The 16,633-nt window shown below is 40.4% G+C and overlaps 1 protein-coding gene across 1 annotated transcript in view; it reads right to left on the bottom strand.

Annotated features, from left to right (window-relative positions):
* Positions 1-4,398, bottom strand: part of ALPK1 (alpha kinase 1) — a 73,075-nt gene extending 68,677 nt beyond the window's left edge. The window contains exon 1 of the mRNA XM_046657217.1: positions 4,266-4,398. The gene's annotated coding sequence lies outside the window, so the exon portion shown is untranslated. The remainder of the gene's footprint in view (positions 1-4,265) is intronic.
* Between the last annotated feature and the right edge of the window lie 12,235 nt (positions 4,399-16,633).

Here is a 16,633-nt window from a genome sequence, read left to right as displayed (position 1 = left end):
AATCAGGAAATACAAATTCAAACTACAATGAAAAACCATTCACATCTTTTTTTTTCTTTGGTGAGGAAGACTGGTCCTGAGCTAACATCCGTTGCCAGTCTCTTGAGGAAGATTGTCCCTGAGCTAACATCTGTGTCAGTCTTCCTGTATTTTGTACATGGGACGTTGCCACAGCATGGCTTGATGAGCAGTGTGTAGGTCTGCGCCTGGGGACCGAAACCATGAACCCCAGGCTGCCGAGGTGGAGTACACAAACTTAACCACTACGCCACCAGGCCGGCCTCCATTCACAACTTTTTGATTGGAAAAAATTTTAAGTTGAATAACAATTGTCAAGAACAGTCAGGGTTAGTTAATCCCATCCACCACTGTTGGATCCTACAGTTTGGCATTTTCCTGTAAAATCAAAGATGCACACACAGTATGACCCAGTGTCTTCTCTTAGGTATATATTCTAGTTTAGAGAAACTCTTAGACCTGTGTCTAGGGGACATGCATAAGAATGTTCACAGTGACACAGTTTGTAATACCAAGCAAACAAAAGGGAACAATCCATATGTCCATCAATGGGAGGATGGATTAGAAAATTGAAGTATATTCAGACACTGGAATAGAATAAGCAAATAAATGAATGAATTACAGTTATGTATAATAACATGGATGAATCTTAGAAATATAAAAAGCAAGTCACTGGGGTTGGCCTCAAGGCCGAGTGGTTAAGTGCGCACGCTCTGCTGCAGGCGGCCCAGTGTTTCGTTGGTTCGAATCCTGGGCGCGGACATGGCACTGCTCATCAAGCCACGCTGAGGCAACATCCCACATGCCACAACCAGAAGGACCACAACGAAGAATATACAACTATGTACCGGAGGGCTTTGGGGAGAAAAAAGAAAAAATAAAATCTTAAAAAAAAAATATATATAAAAAGCAAGTCACAGACGAATACATGTATAAACAATATTATTCATAGCTAAACAATATTATTATTAATAATAATATTAATAAATAATAATATTAATATTATTACAGGGTACAAATATATATGGTAAAATTACAAAGAAAAGTAAGGGAATGATGAACTAAAAATTCAGAATGGTGGACTTACTGAGGGGAGACTGAAGAAGACGGGAGGGAGGTGTGCGCACACCAGAGACTTCAAAGTAAGTGGTACATCCTTTTACTTAAATTGGTTGATCTGTGGGTATTCAGCATGTTCTGTGTGTATTACATCTATTTTATAATTTTTATCTATCCGACATTTAATGAAAAAATTAAAAAGGATAAAATGGAAAGCCAAGTCTAGGAGTATTGCATCAATACCTAGGAGTATTGCAAAATAGGTAATAAATATCAGTTCCTGCCCTTAAGATTGGAAGCAGTGATTCCATTGAGAGACAGTAAAAGACAGAGCATTTCAGAGCAAGGAGGGGCACTTGCACAGCGATTTCTCAAGGGGTAGGATCTGGAATAGTTGAAGGTGGAAGCCAGGAAAAGAAATCTAGTTGGGGACTGAGGGGAGCAGAGATTTCAAGGAGGAGAGCCTCACCTTGTGTTGGGAATCCATGAATAAGCAGAGGCTACTGAAATAATTGATGAGACAGGCAGTTTGAAGTATTGGTTTAACAAACACTAGATTGCCAAGAAATTCAATTTATCTTTTCATTCCATTTATAAAGAAAATGAAGGAGTGTGCTACGATTTTGAAAAAAGAAAAACAGATTTTAGGGAATTCTATAAGTGAAAATGAAGTTCTTTGCTATGGCTCTTTCACATCAAGATTTCCAGGCTGAGGGCCACACCTTGTTAAAATGAGAGATCAGAGGCCAAAGCTGTCCCTTCCCTCAGTCTCTCTCCCCCTTGGGCCCCACCCTCTCCAGTCCCCAGCAGCTGAACCTGTTTATCAAACTTGACTGCGCAAGAAAGTGCAATGAGAGTGTTCCGGGTCACGAATGGGTTACCTGCCCGCCTCAGGAAGAAAGAAGAGGAAAAAGAAAGGGCCATCAGTGAGGGGACGGCTGCTCATTCTCTCCGGCTACGGTTACCCACTCCATCAGCCATGGTGACATCTGACGAACTATGAGTCGGGCCCCCATGGCTAGAAGAGCCACATCTCAGGTCAAGGTGAGTCAAGCTTGCCATCTGGTCCTGCTCAAGGCCCCTGTACTTATGACTTCCAAATGGTCCTCCCAGGAGAGTTTTCTTTGCATTTCTGCATCCCAAATGAGAGAAGAGTACTCACATATACTGACTCCATATGTCCCTAAATCCAGAGCCGCCATCATACTGGAAAGCATTCATAGAGCAGGAAAAATTATTTTATAAACTTTGAAGGGCCTTTAATCTGAGGAGTATCCTCTGGGAAGCAGCTATTATTCACCCAAACTCTAGGTAAAGAATTTGAGCCATGAAGAGGGGTGAAGAGGCAGAAGGAGGTTGAGTAACTTGCTGAAAGACCCAAGCAGAGATCACAATAAGAATTCAGGGGTTCTGACTTGTCCTCAAAACACAGTTGGCTTCCCATTAAATAGATATCAAAGTTCTGGAGCAAAGCACAGTAAGCATCACTTTGCTGAAAGAGACATAGTTCTTCTTAAAAAGAGAACTGTCTTTAAATGAAGAAATGGAGTAGTTTGTGCTGCATCAGAGGAGGCAACCGAAATGCTCTGTTTACACCTGCAGTCAGGATGGCAAAGCTGCTGTCTCCAGGGACGAAGTAGGCGCCAGTCCAGACGATGTGCGGTATGTATATGGAAAAGGCGTGCAGCATACTATGATGTAAAATTGCCAGGGCTGTGAAGCATTATATGCTTTTGACAATGCCAGCAAATGTGAGGATGAAGGTTAATTTTGAAACAAAATATTTCCCAATCTGTATTTATAATTCCCACAGCCAAGAAAGTTATTTTGCAAAGAACCATGTAGATTTTGAAGTTAGAGACAGCCCACAAAGGAGCAGTCTATTTTGGAGAAAAGGGACGAGGTGGTTCTGAAATTGTTGGGGGAGGAAAATGAAGATATTGATATGAAGAATCGCAGCTTTGCTGTCTAAGTCATCCATAGGCAGCCAAATGAAATCCATGCACTTTGCAGTCAGGGTTCTTGGGTTTAAATTTCAGTTCTGCTATTTGCTGGCTGAGCAGCCTTTGGCAAACATGTCTCAGTTCCCTCATCCGTAAAAAAGGGACAATCATAGCACCAATCTCACAGCGTGTTACGAGGATCAATTGAATTAAAATATGTAAAACACAGAGAACATTGCCTAGCACGTGGTAAGTGCTTTATAGCTGTCAGTTACTGATATCAATAAAACTTTCAAGAAATAAAATTTCGTTTTTTAAAGGGTCATCCAATTTCTCCTTAGTTTACCTTATTTGGACTCGGTTTCCCTGTTGGCTTCATCAGTGTTTATGGTTTTTAGGAAGAAAATCGCTTGGCTATGCAAAGTCTTCAGGTCCTTGCTATTTTTCCCGTATAAAGCCAGGTCATAATGGGATTATCCCCTGAATAATTCTCCAGATACACATTCAGTTGACAAATAGAAACTCTGTTAGAGAACTGAAATATTATGACCTGTTAGACATTTGCAGGAAGAAAGATGTGAGTTTTATTTGCTTTTAAAAAAACCTTAAGCCCAGGCCCCTTGGTTCCATCAGCTGTTTGCCTCCAGCACACAGCCGCCCCTCTGTCTGAGGTGTCAGAAAAGCGAGCTCGCAGTGGGGAAGGAATGGAGCGTCCACTGGATTACAGATCAGAGACACCTCCAGCCCCTCGTCTTCTTCACTCTGAGACACACAAAGTTCTTTACTTGTTTCATACTTAAAATATCCGGGGCCCCTGGGGGCGGCCTCTAGACCGGGATTGGCCGACCACACTCCCGGGCTGACATAATGCAAGTCCACCATGTGGCCATGTGATTCACACAGTGTGTGGGTGTCACTGGCAACCATGGGTCTTGGCAGGGAGCCTCCTGCTGGCCTGGGAACAAGGACTGTGGACTTGCGTTTCCCCAAGTGGCAGGCGACTGTGACGGAGAACCGCTCGGATAGCCGCACTCTTCGAGTGCCCAAAGGCAAACGTATCATTCAGTGGGGCAGACACCCTCACGCCAAAGCACTGCAACGCAGTGACCACTACAGAGGGCCCAGCGGCAAGGGGCTCTGCAGGACGAGGCAGGCACGGCAGGGTTTTACTACTCCTGTGGGATCCTAAGGGGGAAGAAACGTCTATAAAGAAAAGATGGCACATTTAAGTTTTTGTTTACTTACCTCTTGATGCGGCTCCTAAGCAGTATATGCAAATGCAGAGTCCTTAACATGGTTCATCCTAGCCAAAAAGACTTGCTCAGAAGCCAGGCCTACTTCTGCTCTCGCGGTAACCGGCAGGCAGCTTCCGGGCCGTCATTGCATCGGGCTGACTTGGAAAATGAGGACAGTTTCAGAATTTCAGGATTCTACACTTTGTGTAAGAGTTCCGTTATTGAGTCAAATGCTGCTCAGTCACGGAGCAGATGTGCTCAGCGGGTCAATCACCTGATTTGGGGGATAACTTTATGGTTTTTCAGCCACTTCACTCACTTTCTTTGGTAGCTCCTGGAGCGGAAGGGCTCTCATTTGCTCCTTTCTCTAATAAGGAGGATGGAGATCTGAGACTCAGTGTTAACTCTATTCTTTGCTTTTAGCTAATGAAGGAATATTTGCCAGTATAGAACTAACAGTGATACAGAAGTTTTTTTTTTAAACGAGTAAATCAAAAGAGGCAGTGAAATACATTAGCTTTTACAAAACTCGTTACTGGCAAAAAATAATTATTTGTTTCCCACCATTTCCTTACTGCTTGGCCTTCATAACTAACTTAGAGGTTTAAAATATAAAATAATATGTACTGTATTTGAAACTCCTGAAAGGTAGTTAAGCATTTACTGAGTATCCATTATATACTGTTCTTGACACTTTTAAAGGTTACCAAGAAATAGAATAAACAGTTCCAACCCTCAGAGACAACCTCATTGGGAAGTAAAGTAAATATGTAACCCAACCCAAGAAAAATTCCAAAGCCACAGTCCGACCCACAGGATGAGTTTACTTAAAGTTAGACAAGTTGGAGAATTCACTGGATCCTTCCCACTGTTACAGAAGGAAAGGCATGCATATTGGGTCTTGGCAAAAGAACATAGAAGAATTGGGGTGATTATCTTGCTTTTATAAGATCACAGTGAGGATGAGGAAGGTAGCAAGGAGCATGGATCCTGTTTGAAGAAAGTGAGAAGTTCGGTGATTTGTCCAGTTCAAACAGCAACTGACAGGGATTATCTGCAAGAGTTAGACCCAAGCTTCTAGATGTCCATTCCACTGTGGTTTTACCACTCTGTGTCCTGGGTCCTTTGGGATAAGAAACCAATAATCACACTGAAAACCAGGATGTATTTCTTTGGTAGATTGTTGATTCTATGACAGAAATGTAAATTCCGGTCTGTTTAAAGAAACAACTGTTGGGCTTGAATCTCAAATTTTAAAGCACTGAAATAATAATTGCTGTGTTTTTCCTGGGGAGAAAGTATCCTGATTTTGACCTGATTCATGCTGTGATATAATTCCAGAAGGACCAATGAAGGGGGAGGAAAGAACTGATGAGGTCTCAGTGGCGATTGCATTATAGATTAATACTGACAGGGACCAAGTTCGGCTCCTCCCAGGAGGCCCCAGAATAGTCCACTGAGAAGCAGGGTCATTATTTATGAGCACAGTGATTTTTCCCATTACAATACACATTAGTTACTTTAAGTGAAACATTCTTTTTAATGATAGTAAGCTTAAAAATTAAGTTCTGTACTGTAATTTTTTAAAATTTCAGCTATGTATGAAATCCTTTCTTATTCTTTACACTGCTTCACACAGCAAGTTTGTCTTGCTCTAAAATCAAAATGGGAAAATAATATACATTTATTTAAAAAGCATTTCACATATCAAAACCTGCAAGACCCCACATGGGGACAGAATGGGCCAAATGAGTGGTCAGTAGCATGACCCCAGGGCAATGTCATTTCCATCCGGTTTATATAGTGGCCTTCCATGTATAATTCAATTTGACGCTGATAAGTTTAGAAAACACTTATCCAAATGCATCATTGAAGGTGGGATAAGAGTGGAATAATGATGCAATTTATATTTTTCAATAAAATGGCAAAATCTCATTCTAGGAAGATACCACTACATACCACAAAACATACCAACCACGTAAATCCACCTTGAAAGTCATCACAAAAGACTATTCACAAAATTGCTGTGTTGCGGAAGCAAAATTACTAATTTGTAAGGTGAGAGCCAAACAATCAACTTCCTTTAAAAAAAGAAAAAGAGTCCCCGTTTTCCAACTGCTAAAATTAAGTCACAATAAATGATATTAAGGAATTAGTGTTACTTTTTCCAGTGAGATAATAGTTCTGTGCTTATGTTAAAAAGGAGTTCATATCTTTTTAGGGAAACACTGAAAGATTTACAGATGGAATTATATGAAGTTGATATTTGAGGCATGGAGATGGGGAGAAAGTAAGAGTATAAATCAGGCAAGATTCGCGATAGATCATTAAATACTGAGGCTGCATAAAGTTCCATCAGGGGCCGGCCTGGTGGCGCAGCGGTTAATTTTGCACATTTTGCTCCGGCAGCCTGGGGTTCACCCGTTCAGATCCCGGGTGTGGACATGGCCCCGCTTGACAAACCATGCTGTGGTAGGCGTGCCACATGTAAAGTAGAGGAAGATGGGCACAGATGTTAGCTCAGGCCCAGTCTTCCTCAGCAAAAAGAGGAGGATTGGCAGCAGATGTTAGCTCATGGCTAATCTTCCTCAAAAAAAAAAAAAGTACATTAGATTTCTTATACTGCCCCCTCTACTTTTGTACACTTCTGAAATTTTTCGTAACAAAAAATTTTTAAAGATTTTGTTTTGAGGTCTGTAAGCAAAAATGAATGGTCTTAATGAACTCCAAAAAACAGGAAACAACCATTCAGCAATTATTTTAAACCTGCCTAGTCCCCGGTTTAGACAGCCAACAAAATTGGGCTTCGGTTCCCTCGTGCGACCACTACTCTGTGAAGGGAAGCTGCTGCTTCATCCCATTCCGTAATTAAGGCCAGACTGCGACTGCGGGCGTTTGGAGCGTCTGCTTAATGAGTTAGCAACAACACATTGTATTTTTTGTCAGAGTCCCGTTCCACCTACATCCCCATCATGTCATACTTCTCGGCCACTGTGCTGCATTTCCCTGTTAGTATGTGCTTCAAAATCACAACCGAATTTCAATAATATCTTAAGCAAAATGTAAACAAAAGGTTAAATGTGGTGCAAAAATAATCATACCAAATACTTCAAAGCCATTAGCACGGGTAAACGAGCACTGTCTATACCACACGAGAAGCACGCCCCCTCTTAGCACTGCCTTGGGAAATCGGGCAATGACTGTGAATGAGTAGAGGAGCTGTGCCTGCTTTTACCAAAACTATGTAGCACACTTGTATTGTTCTACTTTCTACAGAACTAAAAAGTGAAAGAGCTTAAAACACAAATGCCAAACTGTGGGAAGAAAATCTCCAACTTCATCTCTCTAAAAATTTTGTAAATATGAAAAAGTAGTCTGATGATTTGAATGCTTAGAGTTTTTGAACTAAGTTTAATGTTTTTAGTCCACAGTTTGCTGTCACAGACACCACCGAAAGGAGGGGTTGGAGAGGGAAAGCATCATTGGTCAAATACGTCTATACTTCAGGTACTGTGCTAGTTAGCCCAGACACAAAACCTTACAACATAGGCTTTATTATTCCCACTTTAGAGATGAGAAGGTTGAGGGTAACGGAGATTAAGCAATTTGCAGAAGGTCACATACTTGATAAGGGCATATTTATATTTTTCAGAAGACCTTGACCCCATGGGTGAAATTTTTGAAACCGTTGGCCTTCCAGCCTACTGACACAGTCCTGAATATTTCAATGTATCAATACATAGAAAGATGGGATTAATGGAAGTCCTTTTAGGTACTCTTAGACTTCCAATACAATAATTCTATAAACATATATGTATATATCACATACGTACTCCTCCAATTTACTAATGCATCCATTTCCACCCAGCCTGGTCCAAAGAAGGTTAATCAAATTCCATAATTTCCTCTAAATATACTAGCAAGAGACAGCTGAAAAGTCAGAGACTAATTCAACTGGTCACTCCTGCTGTTTCCATGGTGGAAAGACAATTGCTTACAGCTGAATTCTCTCTAGACTTCAACTAGCAGTAATTCAGGCCACAACACGCTCTGCTGTCACACTCTTGTCTTCCCCAAGTTAGGGGGAGTTTTGCCTCATAACGGATAATTAAAGACATGGCAGAGCCACTTGCTGGGATTTCTCTCTTTCTCTTTTACCTCTTATAAAAGAAGAAACTTTAGTTTAAAGATTAGATTTTTTTTTTTCCTTTTTCTAAAGTGGGGTATACCAACTGGCATCGGCTGTATTAAAATCAGGAGAAGCCTCCATCAAAAAGCCCCTCTCGGAAGGCAGGCTTTCTTGTTAATATGCACCAACATGAAAGGCTTTCTTTTCATCCTATACAACTACAGTGTGTGTAAATTGCAGGGGGCTCATTGGCATAAATCTCGGCTGCGACCTCTGAGGTAAACTGGATTTACATTACTTTCTGACAAGAATTAAATGAAGGCCTTGTGGATATATGAACAGCCTTCTAGGCTGCAACAGATGGGCATGAATGTGCTCCCTAGGAAAACTATCAGTGACATCTGTGTCCTCCAAATTCTGGTGGTCTCAGCCAATTAACAGGGAGGAGGAGAGGTGGGGGTTGGGAGGCCGCTGCACAGCCCCCAGCCAAACCCAGGCAGAAGTGTTTGTGTTTGAAGATGGGATCAGGCTGGCCTGCAGCCGCGAGGTTAGCACTTTATTGTTATCATTCAAATGGAGAATGTGGCTTACAAGCTATTTGTATACCCCAGTGAGGATAATATGATTTTTCTCATTTGACCGGAGGAGATGGCCCTCTCTGGCAGCTGATATCATGTTTCAGTGCAGTCTCTTTGAGACCGGGGTTTACTTTCGTCTCTTCCAAGGCAGGCTGATGGGGCTGCTGCCTGCTAGTTTATGTGCTGCGTTCACGTGCCACAAAGCAGGTGAACTCTAGGACAATACAGAGATCTTTCCCCAAAACATTCTTCCTCAAAATCCACGTCTTTCTTCCTCCAATGTGGTATTTACTGATTCATGACAAAGTCAAAATCAAGGTTTCCCGGTTAAAACAAAGTCCAGAGAAATTACATCGGAGATCTTTAATCAAGTGATGGAGGATTCCTTGAAAAGACAGCACAGTGAACCAAGAACCCTACCATCTGAATTTATCGGATATTACCACATCAATCCTCCTGTGTTTAACGAGCAGGCAGAAGGAAAACTGGATAAACCCAGGCAGAGGACACGGTCCCCCTTGCACTTCTGTCCCACTTCCTGCCCTGTTTCATCCCATTTTCTTGGATTGTGTGGAACAAGTGGCCAGGACTGGGGAGCTGAAGGATGGGAGGGGAGACAAGAACTAACATTTCCTTGTTCAGTACCAGGAGCAATGAGGAGAGGGCTATTTAGGCATTCCAGGCCCTATGTCTTCTAGGCTCTAGCATGAAGACCAGAGGCTTCCATCCAAAGTACCCAAGTCTGGGTCCACTACTTACTGGATGTGAGACAACAGGCAGGTTACTGAATTTCTTTGTGCCTCACTTTCCTAATCTGTGAAATTGAGCTAATAAAAGTATCTACCTCTTAATAAGGATGAAATAACCTAACACATGGGAAATGCTTCTGACATTGCTTTGAGGGCTGTTTTTATCCTGACATTATGGAGAGGAGTACTGAGGGCCCATGGGTAGAGTCCTGAACCCCTAAACTAGTCTTTCAAAATGATAGGGATTATGTGCTATCAGTTTTTGGAAATTCAGAAAACTGACTTTTCAAAAGAAACAATGTTTATTGCTTTTAGAAACCTAAGGTCACACTTTAAAATTACGTATTTCCATGGGGCTGGCCCCGTGGCCGAGTGGTTAAGTTCGCGCGCTCCACTGCAGGCGGCCCCGTGTTTCGTTGGTTCAAATCCTGGGCGCGGACATGGCACTGCTCACCAAACCACGCTGAGGTAGCGTCCCACATGCCACAACTAGAAGGACCCACAACGAAGAATATACTGCTATGTACCGAGGGGCTTTGGGGAGAAAAAGGAAAAAAAAAATCTTAAAAAATAAATAAATAAAATAAAATTACGTATTTCCTTTCGTGGATAAGATCTTGAAATTATGACTTGGTAAAATGAACTCACTAATTAGCAAAAGCATCTGGATATCTCTAAGGTATAAAATGGTCTGCTAAGAGGCTAACAAAATAATACAAATAAAAAATGCATAAGTAAATAAAAGAAATTAAGCCATTTGTTCTCACCTCCTTTTCCTGGCTGCAGAAATGGAAGTGAGTAGCTTGTTCTGTCCAAACGTGTGGTCACTATGTGTGACGTTTCAGAAGACAGTGGTTAATCATTGCAGTTTGGACGTGAACTACCCCTTGGTCCTAGATGTTGTTTAAAACACAATAAGTCCACGTGACAATTGTTTAGAACCAGAACAACAGCCAAAGGAGGACCAAAAGTGCAGGTGGGCCTTCCCAACCAGAGAACCTAGTGCCCAGTGGGAAACATTCCTCCTGACATGTTTCTAAAGCAAATTTTCACGTAGGAATTCTTATCCTATTGTTTTCTGCTCCATATGACTTTCTAACTATCCCGTTATAAGAACTTTAGCCAGCTGAGCCTCAGCACAATGTAAGATTGCTTCTAGGGGAAGCCAAATTGTTGGTCCACAAAGAAGTCCCTTGCTCTTTCTCCACAGTCCTCGTTTGCTGGCTTTTGAAACCCGTGGACTCTATGGTGAGGATGAAAACAATTACCGGCACAATTTTCATAGAAATTGTGAAGGTTTTATCTTGTTTAGGCTGCAATACCAAATATAATTTTGTCTTCTCCTGTGGGTCGTATCATCCTTCTGTGGAGGGATGAACAGCAGAGGGGCCTTTGTCTACAGAGGGACTCAGAAGAGAATTGACACGAAACAAAAGCACCTGTTGTTCCGTTCTTGTCGTGGCCACAGAAGTGACCAGTTGGCTGCATTTTCTCCTCTCTCCTTAGGCTTTCCCAATACTACGGTCTCACACAGCATTATCGGACGTAAAAGGAGAAGAATTGAAGAGAAGATCAATAAATTTAAAAGCTCTTTAAGGAAAGACATAATGAATTTGGTACAGCACATATTTTTAGATCAAAGATGCCTTTGAAGTGACAAAACCCTAATCCATAAACTACTGAAGCACTTCCTTTCTCTCCCGAACTGCTTGTTGTCAAATAAAATGGAAGTTAAGGAAATTATCTTTATCTGAAAATAGCCAAAAGAAGCCATCACCTAATGACAGCCTTGTCACAAGCGACAATTGGGGAAATTGTCAGGAAGGCAAGGCCTAACAAGCAGGAGTGGGCTTGCTGTTTGCACTAATCTGGCCATGCAGCCCCCACACACAAGCCCAGTCAGCTTGCTGTGTGAAACAAGCTAAGGCTTTGTCAGTGGTAGCAGGGCCTGGAAAGAGCCCTCTTTCATGAATATGTATGACCATCCCTCGGTGTCTACAGAGACAAACCCTTCAAAACTGAGGTATAAAACACGCGCACACACCATTGACCAACAAACACTGAGAGAACCTAAGCTACTTGGTTGAGTGTCGTGAAATGCTGGTAACTAATGAAAGATCACGCGTTGGAAACCCAGCCACAGGCACTGGGTTCACTGTGTTTGCTGGGATCTTTATTCCCCAGCAATTGAGATGAAATCTTTGGAGAGATTTCAGTCTTTCCGAACCATGTGTATAGATTCCAAGATGCTACACACAGTTACATGGGTTGCAAATCACAGCTTTATAATGAATTCACCTTCCCAAGGCCAAATATGTTCTCAAATTCTAGATCTGTGAAAATAACTTTAATATTAATTGAGTACACATGCAGTTTTAAGAAAGTGATCAAATCTCATATTGGCTTCCTATGGAGTATAAAAGCACTATATGGAAAATTATGATAAAGATACAGCATTTTCCAATATTGAGCAGAAGGACATTAGACAGACAAAACGTAAAAACTGCAAATAAAAATTTTAAGGTGAAATGGGGGAAACCCTGCAAGCCTTTTGTAATCCTAAAATAGTGTTTAAAAAACCCATGTTATATGTATATCCTTTTCCACAAAGATGAATTATTTCACATCCACCCCTGGGCATAGATGTAGTTAAGATATTTTTGAATGACTGAACTTTGGTTTTTCTACTGACTTTGTAATTAGTTTAAATATAAATATGCATGTATATATATTTAAATTCTCTTTTTATAGAAGCAGATACTTAAGGAAGAAAAGTATAAGGTCGTTTCTTTTATACTTTTTCTTCTGATATGATAAAGTTGGGTTTCCCACTGTGCAACAGACAAAGCTTAGTTTCGAGGGTTTGCGATATTACGCAATGTTTGCTGTAGACATTTACATTTCATTAGCATATCCTACTCTACGTGAAATCCAGCGCTGAATGCTCCCAACGCTGGGCTAATCCTCTGTAAAGAACTACGGGCTGTCTTACATGTGGCCACAGCAGCAGCCGTGTCATGGCTGCATCACTTTGAAGACGATGAACAGACTTCTCTTGTGCGTCCGTCTGTAGCCAGCCTCGTAGCCTTGTAAACCGCTGCTTTCTGTGCTGTGAAATCCTCCTGTTTTCATCAAGGAGAATCATGAGGAGGCTGAAATCCGTGCTACTGCTCTGAAAGTGGACTGCGCTTGAAGAGGAGAAATTATGCTGATTTCACTTTTTCCTAAGTGTCTATCCACAGTCTTTTCAACTAAGATTAAAATGAACTCTATCCAAGTATTTTTGGTCCATTGATAAGGATCAAGTGCTAACTACATCTTCTGTCTGGGGAATCTGATCCTGGATAGTCGGGGAAAGAGACTCAGCGAGGTCACAGGTCTTTTTGCTTGTATTCGTATTTTTATGGGATGTTAAACATTTAGATGCAGTAATTCATAGGCAGCTTGCTTTACTACAGACGAAGGTGACTCAGCTGACAGTATCCAACTAAACCGCAGAATAGAAAATCCAGTATTGAATTTCAGTAAAGTGTAACAAACTAAAAATTATACAGTATTGCAGAAAAGGTCATATTTTTCAGTTAAAAACAAAGGAAAACAAGTCCATCATCCTACTGATGATATCCCCTTAATAATGCTTAGATTATTTTTTTAAAGGAAAGTGCTATGCTATAAACAAAACTGGTCTTACTTGTTTTTCTTATTTTATGGTAATTAATTTGTAAAAAGAATCGGCTTATACATTGTAATTTTGAAAATCATTATTTGGTAAACGTTGCTATTGCAGATGTCCATCAAACTGCTTAATGTTATTTTACTTAGACTACAGAGTAAATTCTCCTGTGATTAAAGCAGGAGACACTTCGATTTTCATGCCAAACGGGTGTATTTCTTTTTATTAGATTGTGAGGATCTAAACCTCACTTTATTGTCCCTTTTTGCCTTTACTTCCGGGAAACTCAGAGCCACATTTTGTCATCAGTTCCCTGGGTGTCCTTCACCTAGATAACCCTGTACAAACCATCTAACCCACGTCCTTCAGTACTTGGTCCGCATTCTTTACCCTTGGTGTAGTACTGGACACATCTATGTGTCTCATTATAGCCAATTTCAAATATTTTTGGAAGTGTGTGCAAGTTGAAATACAGCCCATGATAGCGTTCCTTTTTTAGTTTAGCCATTTTCTTCATAAGCCTAAGCTAGAAAAGCTTTGTGGCACAAGGGAAAGAACTCAGAGTTTGGAGCCAAATAGGCCTGGATTTGTTACGTACCTACTATGTGGCAGGCATTATTTTGCCTGCTCTTCTGGGGTGACTAAGCCGTGAGGCAGGTGACCTATTATTTCTCTTGCCATGGGCCACTTCGGCACTTTCAGAAACTAAAAGAAAACTTTGCTATAAGTTTTCATGCGGTCCCTCCCTTTGATGCTGGCCATACCTAAATTCGGACAGAAGTCTCATTTATAGTTAGTATAATTCTCTGCTTGTTTTTGTACTACAGTCATTTCCAGGGTAAAACACACTCTGAAAGACTTTATTGCAGTCCTCCAGACATTAGCAAATACCTTTCCTGGCGGTGTCCCTCCTTCAGTGTCTGTGCCGCTTTAAGAGTTATAAAAGCACCTCTGTGCAATTTTCCTGCTCTCTCTGTGCCTCTTCCTGATCGTCTCCTTACTGTCACCTTCTTCCCGTATTTCTAACTAAAGGTAGGAAAAGAAGTCGAGAGTGGGCTATGGTTACAATTGTCTATGATATTTTACTCAAAAACTGTCTTCCTAGAAAAAAACACTAGGGATGAATATACTTAAGAATAAAAAATGACATAAAATAGCTTATTAATCAAAATAATTTTAAAATTGCAGACCTTCAACTCTTATTCATAATAAGTGCATGAAGGTGTATTACTACCGAACATTTATAAAAATTAATAATATAGTAGGCCCAAAAGAAACTTCACAAATGCCCAAAAGGAAAACATTATTTGACCACAATGCAGAAAAGCTCTAAATTAATAACAAAAAATTTAAATGTGTAATTAGCCCACTTGAAAATTTCCGTAGCTCTCACAAGTCGTCTCACTGTCCTTTTCCGATCTGTCTTCGAACTTAGGGGATGAAGCCAAAACTCTACTCAGAACAAAATCCACAGCTTGACAATTTTTTATAATAGAAATGAATTGTATAAACTGTGTTTTCATCTTAAAGAAAAGGAACAACAAACTAAGTCTTAGGGAAGCAGAAGGAGTGAATAAACATAATTTTTTTTTTTTCCTAAAGATTGGCACCTGAGCTAACAACATTGCCAATCTTTTTTTTTTCTCTGCTTTTTCTCCCCAAATCCCCCAAGTAGATAGTTGTATATTTTTAGTTGTGGGTCTTTCTAGTTGTGGTACGTGGGACACCGCCTCAACATGGCCTAATGAGTGGTGCCATGTCCCTGCCCAGGATCCGAAACCTCAGGCCACCACAACAGAGCGCGCGAACTTAACCGTTCAACCATGGGGCCTGCCCCGAAACATGAAAATTTTAAAATAATGATTTATAAAATAGTACATGAACCAAAATGGTAGTTATTTGAAAAGGCCAATAACTTGGTTTTTAGGAAAATCTAATGGGAAAAAAGAAGAAAGAAACCTTTCATAATGGGAAAAGTAGTATAAACACCGTTAACAGTTAAGATTTTAGAAACATGAGACTATTATATACAAATCCACCTAAAAAATGTGAACACTTGCATAAAAGTGTTTATTTCCTAGGACAATTTTGATATACTCTTGAAACCGAAGAAAAATCTAAGATCTAATTAAGACTAAGTGAAAAAAAATTTCTTTTATTTCCAAGAAAGTTGCCAGGATCAGATGATATCATAATTTCCACCAAATCTTTTAGAAATGTGTGATTTCCAGGATATTAAGATTACTACAGAGGATAGAAATATATAAAAGACATTCCCAGTTTATTTTATGAGGCTGACATAACACTATTGTTAATACCTGACCAAGACGATGGAAAAAAGATAACTACAGTAGACAGAGATGTTGCCCACCCATATCTCCAAAATGTAAACTGCTATATATAAATTTAATAACTGGATTCGAGCTATAAGAGGAAAGAAAACTTTACTGATGTGAATTGAAGAACAAACAACCAAATAATATTCGTGGATTCAAAGACTAACTATTTTAAAGACGTCGTTTGTTCCCAAATCATCCATACAATTCTACCCCCTTATCTGCAGGGGTTACATTCCAAGACCCCCTATAGTGAATGCCTGAAACCTCTGCTAGTACCGAACCCTGTATGTACTGTGTTTTTCCTATATACTTACCTATGATAAAGTTATTTATAAATTAGGCACAGTAAGAGATTAACAACAATAACTAATAATAAAATAAAATAAAATAATAACAGTATACCATAATAAAAGTTACTGCAGACCTTAGCAACCTCACCATGTGATTTTCATTTTCCTTATTCAGTAAAGGATTTTTACCTTTTCACTTGAAGGAAGCACTTTACAGCTCCTCTTGGGCTTCAGTATGAATGGGCAGTATCACTACTCTTGTGCTTTGGGGCCGTTATTAAGTAAAGTAGGGGTTCCTTGAACACAAGCACTGTGATACAGCGACAGTCAATCTAATAACCTAGACGGCTACTAAGTGCCTAACTGGCGGGCGGCAGATACAGCTTGGATCCTTTGGACAAAAGGATGAGTTACCTCCCAGGCTGGACAGGAGGGAAGACGCAAGATTTCATTGTGCTACTCAGAACGGGGCACAATTTATTGGGTTGTTTTATCCGGAATTTTTCATTTAATATTTTTGGACCACAGTTGACCGCAGATAACTGAAACCACAGAAAGTGAAACTGCAGTTAAGGGGCACTACTGTCCCTCGAATGAATCTAGTTAAAAACATACCAACA

The sequence above is a fragment of the Equus quagga genome, chromosome 3, assembly GCF_021613505.1.
Source record: "Equus quagga isolate Etosha38 chromosome 3, UCLA_HA_Equagga_1.0, whole genome shotgun sequence".
Taxonomy (NCBI): Eukaryota; Metazoa; Chordata; class Mammalia; order Perissodactyla; family Equidae; genus Equus; species Equus quagga.
The sequence above is the reverse complement of the archived record's forward strand: the minus strand, read 5'-3'. Positions and strand labels throughout refer to the sequence as shown.